The 21,940-nt window shown below is 36.3% G+C and overlaps 1 protein-coding gene across 1 annotated transcript in view; it reads right to left on the bottom strand.

Annotated features, from left to right (window-relative positions):
* LOC148953070 (uncharacterized) overlaps nucleotides 1-21,940 on the bottom strand; it is a 107,438-nt gene that overhangs the window by 69,747 nt on the left and 15,751 nt on the right. The window contains exon 2 of the mRNA XM_089088277.1: nucleotides 10,037-10,279. The gene's annotated coding sequence lies outside the window, so the exon portion shown is untranslated. The remainder of the gene's footprint in view (nucleotides 1-10,036; nucleotides 10,280-21,940) is intronic.

The following is a 21,940-nucleotide window of genomic DNA, read 5'->3' as shown; positions in this document are numbered from 1 at the left end:
AAAGACCACAGATGCGTTTTTATGCGTGTTGATTTATTTATTTATTTTTTTCAAGGATGATCGTATCGATCCAGTGGTCATAAAGTATCGTGAGAGGTCTCATTCGAACGGAAATTAAAAGTTCTAGTGCCATTTTACTTGACCAAAAAAATTGGAGGGCAACTAGGCCCCTCCCACGTTCATTTTTCCCAAAGTCACTCGATTAAAATTTGGAGATAGCCATTTTGTTCAGCATAGTCAAAAACCTAATAAATATGTCTCTGGGGATGACTTAATCCCCCAAAGTCCCCGGGGGAAGGATTTTAAGTTATGAACTTTGCTCATTGTTTACATATAGTATTTGTTATTTGAAAGTATGCAAACGTTTCAGGAGGGATTTTTTCTGGTGGGGAGGGGGTCGGAGGAGGGGCTACGTGGGAGGATATTTCTATGGAGGATATTGTCATGGGGGAGGGACATTTCTATGAGGGGGGGGGGGCGCCGGATTTCCCAGCATTATTTAAAAAACGATCAGAAATTAAACAAAAAGTTTTTTCAACTGAAAGTAAGAAGCAACATTAAAACTTAATACGAACAGAAATTATTACGTATATGAGGGTTTCTCCCCCTAGTCAATAGCTCGCTCTATACGCTAAAGTTTGTTTAGTACTTTCAAAAAAGCTTTCTATTCTAATTAAACGGCCTTTGTGATTCAGTAGTCATTCTTAAAGAATTGGAACAAAATTCGAACTTTAGCGTAAAGAGCGATGTATTGACTAGGGGGAGAACCCCTCATTTAAGTAATAAAATACACAAATTTAGAAATTCGTTACGTAAGTTATTTCGTAAGTTACGTCAGATCAAAATTTCGAGAAAGCCATTTAGCCAAAAAAAAGTAAAATTAATATGCAAATTTCATTTTAATTATTCATGTACGGTGAGCCAAAATCAAAGCTGCATTAATTCAAAAACGTTCAGAAATCACATAAAAAAAACAAGTTTTTTTTACTGAAAGTAAGGAGCGACATTAAAACTGAAAACGGACAGAAATTATTCCGTATATGAAAGGGGCTGTCCCCTCCTCAACGCCTCGCTCTTTACGCTAAAGTTTTTATTGTTTTAAAAAATAATGTTGTGAGACAGAGTCAAACTTTAGCGAAAAGCGCGAGGCGTTGAGGAGGGGACAGCCCCTTTCATATACGGAATAATTTCTGTTCGTTTTGAAGTTTTAATGTCGCTCCTGACTTTCAGTTAAAAAAAACTGGTTTTTTATTTAATATGTTAAAAGAATGTACTATTTATGCTAATTTCCGATACATAATAATTGTCAAGTTTAGAGCTATAGGCTTAAATGTACGGTTATTCCACAAGAAAATTTGCGCGACTTTAGAAAAGGCCCAAAAAAGAGGCTAGGTCACGATGAAAATTAAACCAAAGAACTTAGATTGTCTGAAAACGAGAAAGAACCCTGAAAACGAGGTTTTAGCTTTCAATTGACAGTAAAGCCCTCTAACTACCCGATAACAATAGTTACCGATGCGGATCGTAGGAAAGTGGAAAAGGTCTCATTCGATCGGAAATTTTGAGTTCTAGTGCTCCATGTAGGCAACAATAGAGATTATATCGAAAAAGCGCTATTTTTGGCTATTAAGTCTAGGGGAAATCTGGACTTGGGCCAAACTACTGAAAATTAGTGCAAAGAATATCCCAGTTTTTGAGAATGTACTGTAGCATGGTGTTCCATTACATCCTTAAGTCTAAATGCTGTAAATATAAAGCGAGCGGTTCTTAAGGAAAATTAATTAAAGCAAGTTTTTCAAAGAAAAGTAAAGAGCTATATTAAACCAAAAACGAGCAGAAATAATATCACATAATAATTCAAACTTAAAATGAACAGAAAACACAATCAATGGACTGTGAAAAAGACCTAAAACACACAGAAATTACCACAAACAGAGTAGGGCTAAAGCCCCTTAAGCCTTCTAAAGACCAGAGCGTCAGTTGTGCTTTACTGAAAAAAACAATTATGTTAAACATTTTCTCTTCTATAACGTTAATAAGTCCAAAATCGCTCAGACTTCCAGGAATGAACGTCATTACATATTAAACAATCAGTCAACTTTCATTAGCTCTTTTCAGTAATTTTGGTAGTTATAGTGAGTTTCATCTATCTTTGTTGTTGTTGATGTTTTGGCAAATAAAACCACCCCTTTCAAAATGCATATGGTTTTCCATGAAATACAAATGGCGTTCAAGCCGTTTATGAGTTTCCGGAAAAAGGGAACGGGAGACTGTGTGGCTTTACAGTGATGTCAGGATGAACGCCTCGTGAGTTTTCCAAACCAAAACCGTGACTGCAAACGGCCCTGCAGGGTGAACTTGAGGAGTGGCACTCCTTGAGGAAGTCATAGCATTGTAAGCGACACAGTATTGCACTGGATTTTGACTAATGGACAATTCTTCTGCGTTTCGTTTGTTTTGGTGGGCTTTTTGGGGCTGAATAACCTCTTCCTAGCTAAGTTATCTATCATGTACTGCCTCTCCACTCTAGTATTATATTTGTACGCATATATTTGTAGAGCCCTGAGAAGTAGACCTAACGTGCTATGGTGTTTCATATGTTTCAAAAGGCAGTCAGTAAGTAAAAAACTTGCAATTAACCAGTAATTACATATGTTGCACTAATAAATACTTTCAGTAAACCACTATAAAGCCTTGGCATAAAAAATGGGGATTGAGGAGGGGACAGACCCCTCACATATGAAATAATTTCGGTACTGTTCTAATATCTGTACAACACACGAGAAATGACGTTCAGTTAGTGCTAATAAAATAAAACAAATTATGATGAAAATATAATAGTTTATGAACAAAATTGGGCAATATATTTGCACATTAAGGGGAGGGGGTAAAGCATGTCATATATTAAATACGTAACCTAACCTAGGCTCCCCCCCCCTAGACCCCAAAAAATTAAAGGTTAAATATAGTTCCCAGTGCAAGAAACCCCTGAATACTTGTTTATACAACATTAGATAGCGTCAGATCTTTGCTTTTGTCAAGTGGATGCATCGCGTGTTGTACAGATATTAGAACAGTACCATAATTTATGTTCCTTTTTAAACTTTAATATTGTTTGTTGCTTTCAATTGATTAAAAAAACATTTCTGATTTAATTCGAAGAAAAAAAGGGAAGTCATGAATAAATATAACCAGATTTGTTCCTTAATTTCTTGTCCTAAATGATGTTTGAGTCTTTGAAAGTCCTTTTAGACTTAAAAAAATTCGAATGTTGTGCGCTAAGAAACGACATAGCCACATTTTCTTCCTGGATTTATTGTCATTGGGAGGTTCCCTTGGTATAATTTACTCACCCTGAACTTGCAAGCAGATCAGAGAAAAACAATATTTCCTATATTCATTTCCCTTCGCCCCCTCTTCAAAAGTAAAGATTCGCCCACATGTCCCTTAACAGTTTGAAAGTACTCACATTGCTCTTTTCCTTGTGGATCTTTATCATGTTTTAATACCGTCTCAGGACACGAGTTATTTCCTGTACATCTTGACTCAGAAGAGTCAAGATGTTCTTGCATTCCAAGGTACAGTTTATACTAATGGACTATTCAGGTAGCTAAGAAATAAACTTACATCTAAAGTCAGAATTGCATCCCGAATCAAAATTTAGGATTCATTTGTGTTGGAAATGAACTTTGCCCCCAGCCCTATATATACCAACTCAGGGTATATATTTGCACATTAGGGAGGTGGGGGTAAAGTTCATTTTTTGTCCAATTGCATATTGTGTGTGGTTCATGGAGGAAATTCTAATTATAGAGGTATGATTGAGCTTTACCCTCCTCCCTAATGTGCAAATATATACCCTGAATTGGTATAGGCCTATATAGGGGTGGGGGTAAAGTTCATTTTCGACGGAAATGCGTGTTAAATTTGGATTCAGGATGCAATTCTGACTATATAGGTAAGTTTATTATTTAGCTACCTGAATAGTCCGTTAATTTTATCCATTTTATGTTGTTTTTGTTATGGCTGGTTCGCGTTTCGGACAATTCATCCCAAGTCCGTCTCTAATGGTCTCAAATAGCTTTAGGCTTTGTAGAAAAAACTAATACAGTAATTGAAGAAGACTACTTAAAAACAGATAAAATTGGAAAAAAACAACAAGGAAATATGATTCATGGGTGCTTGCTGCATATTATAAAGTAAGAATTTCGCAATTTTTTGGGTTAGTTTCTTTAGCCTATATAGCCTAAGGATGTATGAGACCATTTAGAGGGGGGCTGGGGATGAATTGTCAAAAACTTAAACATGACCATAAAAATAAACATGAAATTAACATTCTAAAAATGTGTCTCTTTTTGTTCTAGTATGTCTCCTGAAGAGGTCCAATTGTTAGCCTTTGCCACGGGTTTATCAATAAATAATAAAAACGATAACACTTGGCGTTAGCTAAATCTTGTTAATGGGCCTTTATCACACCAGTGGCGGATCCAGGGGGAGGACGGGGTGGGGGGCGCCCCCTTAACGTAGTCTAAAGTAGTGTAATTTACTTAATTAACGCATGTTTGCGTTAAATAAACTTGCTCCTAACGCAAGTTTATCGGATCATCCTATTTTGCCCCCCCCCCCTCTAAAATAAAAAATCCTGGATCCGCCCCTGTATCACACTATATACTAATGAAGAGAAAAAAAATATAATTCTACCAGTCATAGTTATACTACACTTTGATCATCATTTTACAAATAAAGTTATTCTCAGTTGTAACTAAATCACCGGTAATTTTTCACAGTACGAAAATGTTTCAAAAGTCTTCAAAAATTACTCCACTAGCTTCTGTCACTAACAGTATGAATTACTCTCGAGGAATTATCAACGCATATTTGACGTAAGCAATCACCAAACAACCACAGAAAAGGTCAGAAAATGATACAAGCGCCTAGTTTTTCATCTGATACTCAAAAACCCGGTAATAAAAATGAACTGATCATGTTAATTTAGCAACACATCAGTCAAAAATTTGATTAACAATTGGAAGGCTCAGTATAAAAGTAAACCTGAACTATTTTTCTTACTAACAAGTCTCTGAATATGGGGGGGGGATTAAGGAATCAGAAGAACTACGGTCCTTTATTAAGGTTTACTTTAATAGATATTTATTTATAAGATCAAAGAGAAGTTAGAGACTTCGGAAGAAAAGTGCCGGTGCAGAAAAAACGTATTGACAGACAAGATACAAAAACTATACAATTTACAGTAATCAATTAAAAAAAAAAACTTCTCTAAGGGAAAATAAAGACCTATGGTAAAACTCTAATGGTCCATTTACACATAGCGGAAATCCGTCCGTTTCTTTCCGAACGATGGCCCAGAATACGCTACGTTTTAAGGCAAGGTGTTCAAATAAATGTTTCAACGTGACCAGGGGCGAATCTCCAGCATTTTTATTGTTGGGGGGGGGGGAAGAGGGTCCATATCCGGATAGTCAAGGGACATGGGATATATAATAATTTTTTCTTCACATTATTGGGAGGAACTACCCCCCTGCCCTTGCCCCTCCCCAAACGACGCCCCTGTGTGTGACCCTCCTGCGAAAGCTGTTGAGCAATAGTGAGCCAAATGACACCATTTTTCTTGATTTTCTTATAGCCTGGATGAGCAGTATCATACAAGTTGGGGTAGCCTTGAATCAATGTTATAAGATCATGAAACTTTTGATCCTCCATAGTAATGGTTTTATTCATTTAAAAACCTTGCCAAGAATCCGTCCTGATTTGACCAAATTGTTGCGGAAAACTAGAGTTTTTGAGGCACAAAAACGTACGGAATATCCGCACGGGTTGCTAAATCCGGACAGATCTCCGCAATGAGTAAATGAACCATGAGTGAACATAACAGGTCAGACTTAAAACGCACATAAATCACTATGGACAAATAAATTAAGCCTAAAACGAACAAGAAATAAAATATATAATATAGCGAAACTTAAAACAAATAGAATTTACCACGAATAGCATGCGTATGCCCTCCACCTGAAAAGTCCCTAAAAGAAAGTGGCGCTATCATTATTCTAAAACTGATAACAAAAAGCAACGTGTCACAGTCTATGGAACGCGCGCATCTATAAAACCAGCGCAATAGACCTAACCGATAATATCTCTTAATTTTCGTAAGATTACTCAAAATAAGTAATTTACTGAAAACGCACAATCCACGAAAGTATTTCATCAACTATGTTGTACATAGCTATTAGCACACAATCTTGATTTTCTTCAAAACTCAACAAAAACATGTTATTCTGGTAGCTGAAAATTCATTAAGCACGATACACAGAAAAACAGATTGATTTCTAAGTCAATATAAAAATAGTATAAAATTTTGAACTGTAAAAACACGCTTTGGTATTACTCGATAAGCAATCAAGAAATAACAATCCATAATATAAACCCCCTGAAAATCATTTCTTTATGTCTATAGTAAGGAGAATTTCAAGTTATGTGGTTTTCTTAAAATAATCTGTGGTTCTAACAATACCTATACAGATTCATTTCAAATTTGTCTACAAATAATCATTAAATATCCGCATTAAAACCAGAAAGAGAACACATTCATTGGCTTTGGCTCACTTTACAGAACTTGCTCCAAATTAGGCGAGCTAAAACCATATAAAAAGATCTTAAGATCCTTTACTTTCTTATCTTTCGATTCTTTTTGTTTCAACTATTAAAAAAATCCACAATTTCTTTTTTTTGTGTTTTCAGTAAAGTGCTAGTGTTGCATAATCCTAGAAATATAGGAAAATAACATCATTTAGTACATTTGCGCATAAAAGGGAGGCTTTTTGACACCATATCAGTGCCGATTTACGAGAAGGAAGTGGAAGTCAACATTAGCTTTCGTTTGAGCCCTTCTTCGTCTCTCTTTGCCTTTCAGAAGATACCAAGAACCTAAGTCTTAGATGTATATGGCATTCCCTCATCTGGCGCTTATTCTACGCAGCCAATAAATTTTAAATTTTCAGCAAGTCTCCTAAATAATACCTTTCTCAAAAAGAACTCACAAATTTTCTAATCCTCTTCATTCCTGAAATGGCACTCAGAACAGGCGTTGTTCCAGGCCACGTCGCACTCAAAAGCGATGCATCAGTGCCGCAGGCGCTGATCAACAAAAAGCGCGTAGGAGTCATTTGCCCTTATTTATTTTTCTACGGCTTTAAGGAGATATTACATCTAACACCTGGAATACTTGAGGCACAACCTCAGCTGTCACTCAGTTTGAACCTGATTGTTTTTATATTTATTCTAGAAATTCTCCTTAATAGTATCTTTCTTAAGATATATTAAATTGTTTTCCTAGTCGTTCCATTTTGGAAATAGCACCCAAAAAATGGCCCTTTTCGATACCAAATGCCATTAAAATCTGGCACTGTCACCACAAATTTACAAAAAAAAATACTTGGCGATCAAGAACGTCTTTCACATTAGACCTTATTCGTCAGTCTACGACCATATCCCCAAAGCCGTATCCAAGGGAATTACTGGGTTGGAACCCCCCGAAATTTTCGTTCGACTAGTAAAACGTAGCAACAATGCATATAAATAAATTTTGTAAGCGTTTCTAAAAGTTTTTGTTAGTAAGGGCCCCCTCAGAGAAAAAGGTAAGGGATGCGCCCTTGCATACCCTGTATCATACCCCGTGAAAAAAAGAAGAAAAAAAGAGGCACGTCAGAGCTATCGATGCAAAAATGACGGACGAATGACAAAAATAGGTGTAAAAATGATAATGCACAGAGGTCAAATCGTGCAGAAACCATTCTTACATTAAAGTTGAATCTATTTGGGAAGATTACAAGCTTCAGATAGTCAAAAAAATGCTTCATTAGATTTTAGACGTCAGTACAAAATTCCATTTGATTGCAGAGCAAAACTACAACTTTCATACCAAACTTATTATTCTCATGATCAACTCGGTAGCTTGGAAATAGTAATGCCCGAATAACACTACAAGAGTATACACAAAAACAAGAATTATGGCCGATTCGTGTTCTTGTCGATCGTAACTTCGTATTTGGGCTATAGAATCAGGAAATTGAAATGCTTAGAACTTGACAGATATATCAACAGCAATCTACTCCAAAATGTTTTTTTTTTTTTGCAAAAACTCTCCTCCCCTTGATATTTACCGCACAACGGGCCTTGTGAGTGAGAATGCTGTAGTCCGTTTTTGTCAGAACAAACTAACCGAATTGAATCGACCAAAACCGCATCTTTGTATCCTCTGTCGGATTGCAAATTCAAACATGGAAACTAAATATTTAGCCTTCCATTTTTTCTAACCTTATTGAAATATACCTTAAGTCTTCATTCTGATTCTCAAATCATAAAATTTACGCTTGAAAGTTGAACATAAATCAACTCAAAAAATTGCTTAAGCCATATATCAGTGTTTTCTGTAGTCGTGCCTAATTTTGCTTTTATCAATAAGTGTACCAATAGTCCGGCTGGGCCTTAAACAGGCTCAATCCGAAACTTTTTTTCCAATAAGAGGATCGGGCAAAGAAGGAGGGATTTCCTTTGAATACTATAGAGCTTTCATAGTTTTCCAGAGACAAGATATTATCTTTTCTAGCCTACCAAATAGTGTAATAAAGAAACAACAAATCTGTTCCAGACAAGGTTTTAAAAACAAAATCAAGTTTCGTCAAATAGCGACCTTAGAACTTAGAACAAACAAACATTGCCCTGGGCAGTCCACTCTTAGCACTAATGGTTCAACATATTTCTGATGGAGGTAAAGAGCGAAGGTGAAACTTAAAATAAACGAGCATTATTGCTTCGCTGCCTAGGGAACATACATTTATCAAACTATATTGTATAAACCGACTGATAATATTTCCCTACACTTGTAGGATTATAAAAAAAAACTAGTGTTTTACTGAAAACACAAAATTAATTTGTTGTTCAGTTAGGATATGTAGCGCTTAAGAACGCTTAGGATCTAGCAGCGTTAAGCGCTATTAAAGCGTTTGGGATCAGCTGTCCTCGGTGAGGAAATTCAAATACGGGGAAGTAAAATTGTTTTCAAAACTTGGTTTAATATACCTTCCCTTAAAATAAGAACCTCAGATTCAACAGTTGACTAGCACCAGCAAGTTGATTTAACTCCAACATATCTAGTTCATTTTGTTTTTGAATTTTACTACTTATTTACTAATTGAGGGAATTACTAATCTACTACCCATTTACTACTTACTAATTCATTAGAAATTTAATAGTTTCCAAGTAAGTTAGGTTTGAATGATTATATCTTTTGAAAGAACGAGTTCCAAAAAAAACTTTTTTTGACAAAGCCAACTTCTTATACCAAGTTTATAAATTTATTTCAAAATCGTATATTTTACTAGTGTTATTTGTCTATAATGTCTATTCCAGGTCTATTATCATCAGAGTTTACTTTTTTTTCTAGTTTTTTATGTTCCTGTAACTCAAGGCCGTGCCCAGGGGGGCCTTGGGGGGTTTGAACCCCTCCCGAAATGTTTTTTGACTGATAAAAAGCTAACAAAAATGGATATAAACAAATTTTGTATGCGTTTTTTGAGGTTTTTCCGTGTAACCCCCCCCCCCCTCCCACGGGAAAAAAAAACTTTCAGTAAAAACACCTCCAAAACAAATCCTGGGTGCGGCCTTGCTGTAACTTGATTGATATTTTATTTTATTTATGTTATGATAAAAAAAAATCATATACTCAATTTATGTTACGATAAAAAAAAATCATATACTCAATTTATGTTCCTTTTAGGTTACATTTATTCATTTATAATATTATATTCGTAACTGTGACAAAGTAATTTTAGGTCTCATTTATCATTAAATATAATTGCTTACATTTCAAAGGGTGGAGTTTTGTCAGATAAGAGCCCCACTCCCCATCCCGAGCGCTGTCTGAAAAGAAAATTTTGAAAGAAAAAGTCAATTTATCTAATGTAGAGTTCACCCTACGGACACAAAATAAATCCAAATTGAATCTCACTAATCAACTTACCTTACAAAATCCGTTTTTTCATTTCTAAAAAAGTCCAAGTCTGCGGCGGGAGCCGTAGACAAATGTCCAAAAGAGGAAAAAAGGAAAAGAAAAGCCAAAAGCAGCCGGTTCAGTAAGTCATCCTGGTGAAGGTATTCGTTGTTTTCGTTCGAAATCTATTGACTAAAACTGTGTTCTTTCCAAGGCACTTGCGAAACAAGAACAAAAAAGAACACAAATATTTATGGGTCCAGTTAAACAGACCTGAAAGAGAATAAATGAAATTAACAACATCATCTTTATTTACTCTAAAAAGAGAAAGCTATTCTAGCAGTCTGAAAACGATTTCAAAACGTCAATGCAATAGCATAGACACGGCCATAAATTCACAGGGCTACCAAAGGGCTAAATTCCAAGAGTTCTAATTTCACTACAAGAGGGTAGTAGAGAGAGACCGCATCAATCCTGCAAAGCTTTATGGGTTATAAAACATATCTGGCGAGCCAAATTTTAGAAAAATAATATATAAGTCTCACATTGGGCCAATGCGCTGGAGTGTAAAACTTGGCCAGGTAGTCCTCTTGTAATTTTTTGGAAAAACATAAGTTATGAAGTTCTATGAAAGATTTACTCACCAATAGACCAATCTTAAGAGGTTTCTGGGAGTACCTCAAAGAAAAGGTGGCTCTGTTGTCTTTTATGCCTATATTAACAGATATACAACAGAAACTAAAAGCAAGCTTACAATTAAAATGACATCATGCCTATTTGGAGGTTATTATAAGAATTGTGATAGGTATTATTATTACTTGTTGTATGTTTTTGCTGATTGTTTATTTAATTTCTGTTCGTTTTGGGTTTCATTTATTCTTTAATAGTAATTTCTGGTCGTTTTTAGTTTGTAATTTAACAGGTATTTGTATATTCTGAGCTTAATTTTAAAATTGCCATTACTTTTCTTTGAAAAACATATTTTTAAGAAAGTTTTTATTAATTAATTTTGTTCTTTTTTGATTGCAAAAAATTACAAGTTTTTAAAAATTCTTTATTTCAAAATCAAACTTTAAAAAAATCAAATATTCATCAAAGTATTAAAACTGATATCAAAGTAACAATGTCAAAGAGAAAAATGGGTTTGTGTCAACCTCGGACTTTTTATTGGCTTGAATGTTTGAAATTGGCTTGGAATGGCTATTATAAAAATTTTATCGGATGGGCTTGGGGAAAAAAGGGGGTTGGGGGGGGGGAGGGCTAGATGCCCTCGGATATATTTTGACTCTTAAAAATTGAACTAGAACTTTCAATTTCCAATCAAATAAGCCCTCTTTGAAGTTTATACGAGCATCCCTTTAATAAGAACAATATACGCCTATCTCAACGCCTATGTCTATCTCAAAATTTTCATCAGATGGGTTGGGGGATAGCTGCCCTCGGATCTCTTTTGACTATTAAAAAGTGAGCTCAAATTTTCAATATCCAATCAAATGAGCCCTCTCTGAAGTTTATACGAGCATCCCTTTCATACGAACAATATATGCCCCAGGGCATAACTTACAACGCCTGCCCCCGGGTCCTGGGGGGTTGTGACGACACCTGAGTTTTTGTTATCTGACTTTTGAGAAATCTTTAACTTAATACCTATCTCAAAATTTTTATTGGATGCATTTGGGGAAAAGGGGCGGGGGGGGGGGGCTAGCTGCCCTCCAATATCTTTTGACTCGAAAAAACAACTAGAACTTTCAATTTCCAATCAAATGAGCCATCTCTGAATTTTTTACGAGCATCCCTTCAAAAAGAACCATATATTCCCCAAGAGCATAACTTACAACACCTGCCATCAGGCCCTGGGGGGCTGTGTTGGCCCCTGAGTTTTCGTTATATGGTCTTTGAACTATTTTTTAAAAAATCTCAAAGTTCTTATCGGATGGGTTTGAGGAAAAAAGGGTGTGGAGGGGGGGGCGGCTAAGGGCCCTCCTATCTCTTTCGACTCTTAAAAGGTAAACTAGAACTTTTAATTTTCAATCAAATGGGCCCTCTTTGAAGTCCATGCAAGCATACTTTCCATAAGACCCATATATGCCCACAGGGCATAACTTACAACGGCTGCCCCCGGGCCCTGGTGGGTTGTGTCGACACCGGAATTTTTGTTATATGATCTTTGAACTATTTTTAACAAAACAGCCATCTAAAAAATTTTATTGGATACATTTGGGAAAATAGGGCTTAGGGGGGGAAGCTGGTTACCCTCCAATATCTTTTGACGCTTAAAAAGTTAACTAGAACTTTCAATTTCCAATCAAATGACCCCTCTCTGAAGTTTATGCGACAATGTTGTCTATCAAAAACCTTATATGCCCCCAGGGCATAACTTACAACCCTTGCCCTGGGGGCTGTGGGGGAGTTGTCATCATCAAAGACCAAATTTCTAGAACTTAAAACTACGTTTAATAAAATGGCCGTCTGAGAATTTTGATTGGATGTGTTTGGGGAAAATGTGGGCGTGAGAGGGGGGTTAGTTAACCTCAAATCATTTTCGACTATTAAAAGGGCACTAGCCCTTTAATTTCCAATCGAATGAGCCTGTTTTGAGTTTCTACGACAACGCCTTCTATAAAAACCTTATATGCCCCCAGGGTATAACTTAAAACCCTTGCCTTGAGGGTTGTGGGGGAGTGTCCTCCGCAAAAACATAATTTCTATCTGGAAATCACCCACGCTGAACCAAAGGGCTATCTCACACCTTGTTTGGGATGTGTTTGGGGGATGGATGGGCGTGGGGGGGGGGCTAGTGACCCTCAGATCACTTTCGAAAATTAAAGACAGTACATTTTCTTGGAAGTTCTAAACAAATGAGGCTTTTTTGAAGTTTCTAAAACGGCACTTTCTATAAGAATCTTATGTGCCCCTAGGGCATAACTTATAACCCTTGCCATAAGGGCTTGGGAGACTGTCCTGCTCAAAAATATAATTTCTATATAGAAATCAACTATGGCGAACTAAATGGCTATCTCAAAATTTTGATTGGATGTGTTTGGGGGAGTGATGGGCGTGGGGGGGGGGGGGGGCTAGTTTCCCACCCAGCAATTTCTACTATTAAAAGGGTCGCGAGCCTTTTGAATCTCAAATCGAATGAGCCAGTCTTTAAGTTCCCTCGTCAGAGCCTTCTTATAAAAACTTTACGTACCCCAAGGGATGAAATTACAATTTGCGACTTAGAGGCTGGTATGAAGTTTACTCCTAAAAATCGTATCTTCCATTTGGAAATCAACTACGCTGAAGAAAATGGCTATCTCAAAATTTTGATTGGATGTGTTTGGGGGAATGATGGGCGTGGGGGGCTAGTTGCCCACCGATCACTTTTGACTATTAAAAAGGGCACTAGCCCTTTGAATTTCTAATCGAATGAGCCTTTTTGAAGTTTCTACGACAACGCCTTCTATAAAAACCTTGTATGCCACCAGGGCATAACTTAAAACCCTTGCCCTGAGGGTTGTGGGGGAGTGTCCTCCTCAAAATATATTTTCTACCTGGAAATCAACTACGCTGAACAAAATGGCTATCTCAAAATTTTGATTAGATGTGTTTGGGGGAATGTTGGGGGTGGGCGGGGTGGGCTAGTTGCCCTCCAATCATTTTTGACTATTAAAAAGGACACGCTGTAGCGTTGCCTCTGATATAAAACAGTGAATTTCAAGCTATGATGCGAATTCTAAAGCTAGTATATAGTCCTAGCTATATCAAGATGGCTTTACTTCGAACTTGTGTACAAACTAGTCACGACATGTCCTTTTCGGAACCAAAACGAGTGCCAGTCATTGAACTGAGCCATTGTGCGGAAGTGATACGAAATGAAACGTAAACAAAATTAAGCAACAATCCTAAAATCGATTGTTGCTTTATCTTAAAAAGGATTGATCCTAAAAGGGATTGATAATATTTTTATTCTGTAAAAAGTATCCTTGCTTGATTTGCTTTTACTGTACCAAAACTCCAATATCGTTTTGTGTTTTCAGTAAAGCGCTAGTTTTTTATAATCCTAAAAGCATAGGGAAACATAATTAGTTGGTTTATTTGTACTATTTTTATTGATATATATTAGATAGGTTGTAAGGTAATGATTTGTTTCCGTTTTAAGTTTCAACTTCGCTCTTTACTTCCCTTGGAAAAACTTTGTTTTTTTAAAATTAATCTTTGATCGTTTTTGTTTAAAATTTAATGTAGAAACAACGCTGTCATGATCTTTTTTATTTATACGAAATAATGTATGTTCGTTTTAATTTTTAATGTCACTCCTTAATTTCAGTTGGAAACTTATTTTTAATATAATTTCTAATTATCACCGATCTAGGGGAGATAAGACACATCTAGAAACAATGCTACCCTGATCTTTTTTATCTATACGGAATAATGTATGCTTGTTTGAAGTTTTAATGTTACTCTTTAGTTTCAGTTGAAAACTTATTTTTAATATAATTTCTAATTATCACCGATCTAGGGGAGATTAAATAAAAAATACAAGTTTTTTTTAACTGAAAGTAAGCAGCAACATTAAAACTTAAAATGAACAGAAATTATTCCGTATATGAAAGGGGCTGTCCCCTCCTGAACGCCTCGCTCTTTACGCTAAAGTTTTTTATTGTTTTAAAAAATAAAGTTGTGAGACAGAGTCAAGCTTTAGCGTAAAGAGCGAGGCGTTGAGGAGGAGACAGCCTCTTTCATATACGGAATATTTACTGTTCGTTTTAAGTTTTAATGTCACTCCTTACTTTCAGTTAAAAAAAAACTTGTTTTTTTTTGTTTATTTCCTGAACGTTTTTGAATTAATACAGCTTTGATTTTGACTCACCGTATATGAATAATTAAAACGAAATTCGCATATTAATTTTCTTTTTTGGCTAAATGGCTTTCTCGAAATTTTGTTCTGACATAACTTACGAATTAACTTACATAACGAATTTTTATATTCATATATTTTTATTACGTATATTAAGGAGTTCGCCCCCTATTCAATACCTCGCTCTTTACGCTAAAGTTCAAATTTTGTTTGAATCACAAACACCTTAATAACAAAGGCCGTTCAATTACAATAGATAGTTCTTTTTAAAGTCCTAAAAAAAACTTTAGCGTAAACCGCGAGGTATTGACTAGGGGGCGAACCCCTTTATATACATAATAATTTCTGTTTGTTTTAAGTTTTAATGTTGCCTCTTACTTTAAGTTGAAAAACTTGTTTTTTTTATTTAATTTCTGATCGTTTTTAAATAATGCTAGGAAATCTGGCGCCCCCTTCATAGAAAAGAAAGGAGAAATGTACATCCTCCATGGACAGATTCTCCCCCGTAACCCCTACTCAGACCCCCCCCCCCCCACCAGAAAAAAAAATCCTGAAAACGCCTGTACAATTCCCAATAACCAATACTATATGTCAACAATGGGCAAAGTTTATAACTTTAAGCCCTTCCCCTGGGAACTGTGGGGATTAAGTCATCCTCAAAAACATATTAATTAGATTTTCGACTATGCTGAACAAAGTGGCTATCTCAAAATTTTGATTGGCTGACGTCGGGAAAAAAATTACGGTAGGAGAGGGCCAAGTTGCCCTCCAATGTTTCTGGTCACTTTAAAGGGAACTAGAATCTTTTAATTTCCATTTGAATATGACCTCTCACGATTTTCTAGGACTACTAGATCGATACCATGAACCCTGGAGAATAAAAAAAAAAAAAAGAACAACAAACAAACACGCATTCGTGATCTTTCTTCTGGCAAAAAGATAGCTGAAAGAGCTTGAAACTTCTATAGTAGAGTTCTCTGATACGCTGAATCTGATGGTGTGTTTTTCATTAAAGTTCCGTGACTTTTAGGGGTTGTTTCCTCCTTTTTTCGAAAATAACACTTCTCAGGCGCGTAACTTTTGATGGGTAGAACTAAACTTGATGAAACTTATATATTTGAAATAAGCATAAAAATCTGATTCTTTTGATGTATCTATTGGTATCAAAATTCCGTTTTTTAGAGTTTCGGTTCCTATTGAGCCGGGTCACTCCTTACTTACAGTTCGCTACCACGAACTGTTTGACAAGGCACCTCTAAAAAATACTGCAAACAACCTTGACAGCAACAGAAAACTTTCAGCCTATAACATAAAGTTCATTACCCATACTTCACAAAACAATACATGTTTTTCAGGAACGTTTGTTTTTTTATAGGCAAAAAGCTGTTTTTACTCAGCCGACTTTGACTGACAAAAACCATAATGAAGACAGGGCTTTATAAATCACCTACTGACTAGCAGAAACTAGAAGGCTACTGTAACAAAAGAGAGCTGCTAACAGGCTCATTTAAAAGCTTATGTTTATATCTAATCGCTTTTTAGAAATTTGACTTGATAGCACATTCCCACAAAGTACACTTTCGGTTGTTTCCCCTATTTTTGTAAATGAAGAAAGTGCCTTTTCCAATGATATGACCAAAAAAGGTGTTTTTCTAAACCTAGGCAGGAGCAAAAAACTAAGGGGGCAAGGACGTCCCTTCCCCTCAATTACCGCCGTTAGAACCAGCACACAGGCTTCTTCGTAAAGTTTGAAGGTTCAATTCAAAACTGTTGATCATTCAAGCTTAATTTTTGAAGATTTTCAGTTGAAAAGGTTTTAGTTTTAGTTATTATTTTTTTTCGTAATAATTTTTTACTTTTAAGATTAGTAGGCAATTTATGAAACTTACTATGAGGGTCTGGAAGGGGAGTATATGTGACGGGTTTTATAAACCTCCAGTTAAGGGCTTTGGACCATAATTATTGCAATGGTACTGTTTTATGCTTCCGAACTATTCTACTTAAGAAGTGATACCAAAAGTGCCAATTATAGTGCTATAGGGCACTTTGGATGATAAAATTGATTAAAAAAAATACGTAGATATGAGCAATAGGTTTAAAATAAGCCTTCCTGGGATACGCTTTAAAAAATGAGTGCATCACATTTGCAAAAATAGTGGATTATCTGAAAAGTAATCATAAAAAGGGACAAACCATGATTGAAAAAGAAAAATCAAGCTGGAATCGAATGCATGATAATCCAATTTGAAGTCCAGCGCTGTATTAACAAAACCACGCCTCCAATAATGTAATTCAATATATTGGTGTTTGTAGGACTTTAATTTCGTTGCTTATTAAGAGGGCCTGGAGGAGGAATTTGTGAGAGGTGTTCTCGCAAACCTCCAGTTAAGGTTTTGGACCATAATTATTACAATAATACCGTTTTATGCTTCCAAGATTTTCCACTTAAGAAGTGGCACCAAAAGTGTTGTTTTCAGTGCTCACTTACGAATAGTAGAAATGATGAAAAGCACGTAGATATGAGCAATACCTTTCAAATCAGCTATTAAACATCAGTCTTTTAAGTTCTGCTACCCCAATGGCCCCAGCTTTTCCGCTTGAGACACGGCATGAAGAGTGCCGTTTTTAGTGCCATTTGGAACTCGCTGATGGTGGAATTTATATGAAGGACGTAGATATGAGCAATATCTTTTATATAAGCTATAAAAAATCTGTCAACGATGTTCGGGTAGTCTACTCGCGCCACCCGTTGAGAACTAGCACAAAATGTGCTATTTAAGTGCCATATGTCACTTACAGATGGCAGAATTTATAAAAAGCACGTAGATATGAGAAATAGCTTTTGAATGAGCTATTAAGCATCTCTCTATGATGTTCTGGTAACCCGCTAGGCCTGTTGAAAAAAAAAAAAAAAAAAAAAAAAAAGAAAAAAAAGGGAGACAGACCAGTGCTACCGATGCAAAAAAGTGGTTTTCCTTGTTGTTCAAGGAGGGGGACTGTAATTTCCCTATACAAGGCTTTGACCTTGCTGATTCCAATGGTACACTTTTCATTTTGATCTGACGCCATTTTCGAGGGTTTGAGGGTTTTTTCAAAATCACCGTTAATTTATTTTCGCAATAAACTTATACTTTTAAGACGAAACGAAATAATACTTACCATTCCTGGTCCAGTGTCATATGGCAATTTTTTTTCAAAACGCGTTTTTTTAACTTTTGGTTACTATGGGCTGTGGTTCACTCTTCACTAGGTTGCAGCTACCGCTGCAACCATGATACTTATTTTTGGATGATCTCGAATAGGAAAATGATGCATTTTCATCAAAAAATTATCAGTAAGACGCATGATGTAGAGACTGCGCAAAAGACCATTTCTTTGACTTTTTTGTGCTTCTGAGCAGTAACACAAAAAGTAAAATTGTCCTTAGACTCGCTTTTTGTGTTTCTCTGTTACAAGGTATAACACCCACTTGTTTGCCTTTCTTCTGTATTCTCTACAACAGGACACAGTATAACATTTTCAGATGTTTCACTTTTTCCTGCATCCTCCATAACAGGCTAAACAAGCTGTATCATCAAGATCTTAACTTTTTTCTGCATTTCTACAACATAAATAATAATATAATACAAACTCTCTATAATATAATACAAACCTCTATAATACAAACAACTGTGGTATTTTCAATCGTTTGACTTTCTTGGCAACCTCTATAAAACAGAAAACTGTTAAAAAGTATAAACCCTTTGCCAGCCGGCTCCCAATATCCTACGACCAGATCCCGGCGCCTTACCAGTTTATCGGCGGCGCGCCACCGATGAAAGACGCGCCTGTATCGAGAAAAATTTTGGCGGCGGGCCGCCGGTTTGTCTATATTTAGCTTTATATTTTTGCAGTGATTTGTTGATATCTCTATGCTAAATAAGCTAGCGTGCTAGGTAACTTTGTAAAAGTCTATCAATATTGATTTCTAACCAGAAAACGGGAATAAGAGCTTACAGACAGAGTAGGCAGTGGCGTATTTAAGGGAGGCGGTGGGCCTGGGTCCCCCAGAAATGTTGCAAGATTTTATTAAAGAGCTTATATCTCACTTGCAGCAGTCGTCTTGATCTCTTGCAGCGTAGTTTGATAATTTATTTGAAGTGGCTCACAGCAATAAAAACCTTCCCCATTACAGATCCCATTTTGCTTTTACGAATCTATTAAGATTATTCACCTTTAAGATCGATCTCAGGTTATGAGCCGTAATTTGTCATTCCCTTGTTCATTCCATTCCTGTGATCTAGTTTACAGTGTATTTCATTGCAAATTTTTGCGTTTTTCTTTATTTTAATGTTGGGATTAAGGATTATCACTTTCCATCTCTCAGTATGCGGTGAAGCGTCAAATTATCTGGAATTTAGAGCATGGGTCAACAACCCGCAGTGCAGCGTCTTGGTGCGGCCCGCAAAATCCTCGCCGCAACGCACCTGACAGAGCATATTACACACCATACGAATACTCAACGGAATGAAAGGGGGCGCCATCTACCATTCTCGGAGAAATTAGTAAACAACATCTAGTTTAGTTAGTTTTATGTTCAACCATCCAGACCAATTATTTTGGTATGTTACAATTTTTGTTTTTGACTAAACCTACCTCAAAGTTTGGGAAATACCCCGGAAAAACATTTTGCCTTTAGATTTTCTTTGTTTATTCTTTTTTAGTTCAGTAAAATTTAGTGCCTGTGGTACCAAATGAGAGCCAAATTATCTGATCATGTTATTTGGCTATCTTCTGGCAAAATATTCAGAAGAAAAAAAAATAGCACATGATTTTGTAGATGGGTGTCATCTGATATATAATGGGGCAGGAAAAAAAGGTACACACTGGGACATATACCAGTACGTACCAGATCACACACATCTACAAAATCGAGGGTAATTTTTTTTTCTTCTAAAGTTCATCAAAAGGATTTAAGTACATCCAGGTTGTCAAGGGAGCATAGAGGCAATGTCTCAGGAACAGGATAAGGTATTGAGTTTCAACTTTCAGGGAAACTAGAGAGGGAGTAAAACTAAATCAGAAGGTACAATACATATTCAGATTGTGAAAAGGGTGTATGTGCAATATGCCAGGAAGAAAAAGGGGGTATGCTGGAACTATCAGAGCATATTATTATGGATGTTGAATCAAAAATCAAAAGATGCTATGTCCATCTAAGTTGTCATTAGGGCATATTGCAATATCTTAGGAACCGATAAAGGTATTAAGTTGAAACTTCAAGATCTGTTGAGGGGGATTTATAACTAAATATGGATGTTAAAATGGCCTATCTGCAATTTATCTGGGATGGCTAAGGGCATTAAGGTGAAACTATTAGGGGAGATTGCAGTGCATATTGAACAAAATCAAAATGCACTCTATGCATGTATGCTGCCAAAAGGGCATATGAACATGTCTGAGGAACAGATGAAAGCAATAAATTGAAACTTTGAGGGCTACTACAACTACTACTTATGAAATTAGTACTACTGCTATTGTGACTACTTGCAACTGCAAATACTTGTGACTGTGACTTATTGGGACTGAAACCACAACTACTTGTAAATACAATTTCCAGTGCATGTGACTGTATCAACTACTTTACATTAGCAAACAACAAGACAATCCCTCAAAACTGGAGCAATGCCAAAGAGGCAGGGATAGACTGGCTGGTAGGCTCCGTAAATACAAATAGTTATACATAGGCCTATTTTTTATTTCGTATTTTTGCAGATTTATACACCCAAAAACGCTTCTAAAAAAAGAAAGATCGTTTATGAAAGACGGATTTTTAATGAAGCATGGACAAATTTATACTTATTTTTATGGAAGTTAAAGAAAAATCTATGTGTTTAATCCGTCAAAAGGATATTTCTGTAGTAAAGGAACATAACTTGAAGCGACATTACGATACTGAGCACAAAACTAAATTTGACTGTCTTGGAGGTGAATCATAGCTAGCACAATAGCACTACCTAAGTAAAGAACGATGTTAACACAGTGTATTATTTATTTGTTTCTTTCTTTGTTTAGACCAGGGCACTTCGTATTGAAGGAGTTGTCCTAGAAACTTCGGAAAGCAACTCACCCCTTCCATGCCCACCATTTTCCCAAACCCATCCAATCAAAATTTTGAGACAGCCATTTTTTTCAACGTAGTTGAAAAATCTGGAAATCATGTTTTTGAGGAGGACACTCCCCCCGCAGCCCTCAGGGCAGGTGTTGTAAATTATGCCCCGGGGGCATATAAGGTTTTTATAGAACGCGTTGTCATAGAAACTTCAAAAACAGCTGATTCAATTGAAAATTATCAAAATTTTGGGATATACATTTTGTTTGACGTAGTTGAAAGTTCTGGAAATTATGTCTTTGAGGATGACACCCCTCAGGGCAAAGGTTGTAAGTTATGCCCTGGGGCCATTTAAGGTTTTTATAGATAGCTTTGTCGTAGAAACTTCAAAAAGGGCTCATTCAATTGGAAATTGAAAGGGCTAACGATAAATCTTAGCATGTCAAAAGGTAGTTTAATAAAGATATCAACTTTGGAAGTTAAAGATGTTAATAATTCTTTTGAAGACAGAGAGATTTCTCTAAATTCGGTGTACAAAACCAATCATTTTTTAGTATCCTTTTTAATAGTCGAAAGTGATTGGACAGTAACTAACCCCTCTCTCACGCCCACTATTTCCCCAAACACATCCAATCAAAATTTTGAGATGGCCATTTTGTTCAGCGCAGCTAAATAATCTAGAAATTAGGTTTTGTAGGATTACAACCCCCCCCCTCCCCTACAGCCCTCAGGGTAAGGGTTGTAAATTATGACCTGGGGGCACATAAGGTTTTTAAAGAAAGGGTTGTCGTAGAAGCTTCGAAAAGGGCTCATTCAATTGGAAATCTAAACGGCTAGTGCCCTTTTTAATAGTAGAAAGTGATTGGAGGGCAACTAACCCCCTCTCACGCCCACCATTTTCCCAAACAAATCCAATCAAAATTTGGAGATAGCCATTTTGTTCAACGTATTTGAAAGGTCTGGAAATTATGTCTTTGAGGATAACAGATCCTCCAGCCCT

The sequence above is a fragment of the Artemia sp. Qi Xiang Cuo genome, chromosome 4 (assembly GCF_049724085.1).
Source record: "Artemia sp. Qi Xiang Cuo chromosome 4, ASM4972408v1, whole genome shotgun sequence".
In the NCBI taxonomy this organism is placed as follows: Eukaryota; Metazoa; Arthropoda; class Branchiopoda; order Anostraca; family Artemiidae; genus Artemia; species Artemia sp. Qi Xiang Cuo.
The sequence above is the reverse complement of the archived record's forward strand: the minus strand, read 5'-3'. Positions and strand labels throughout refer to the sequence as shown.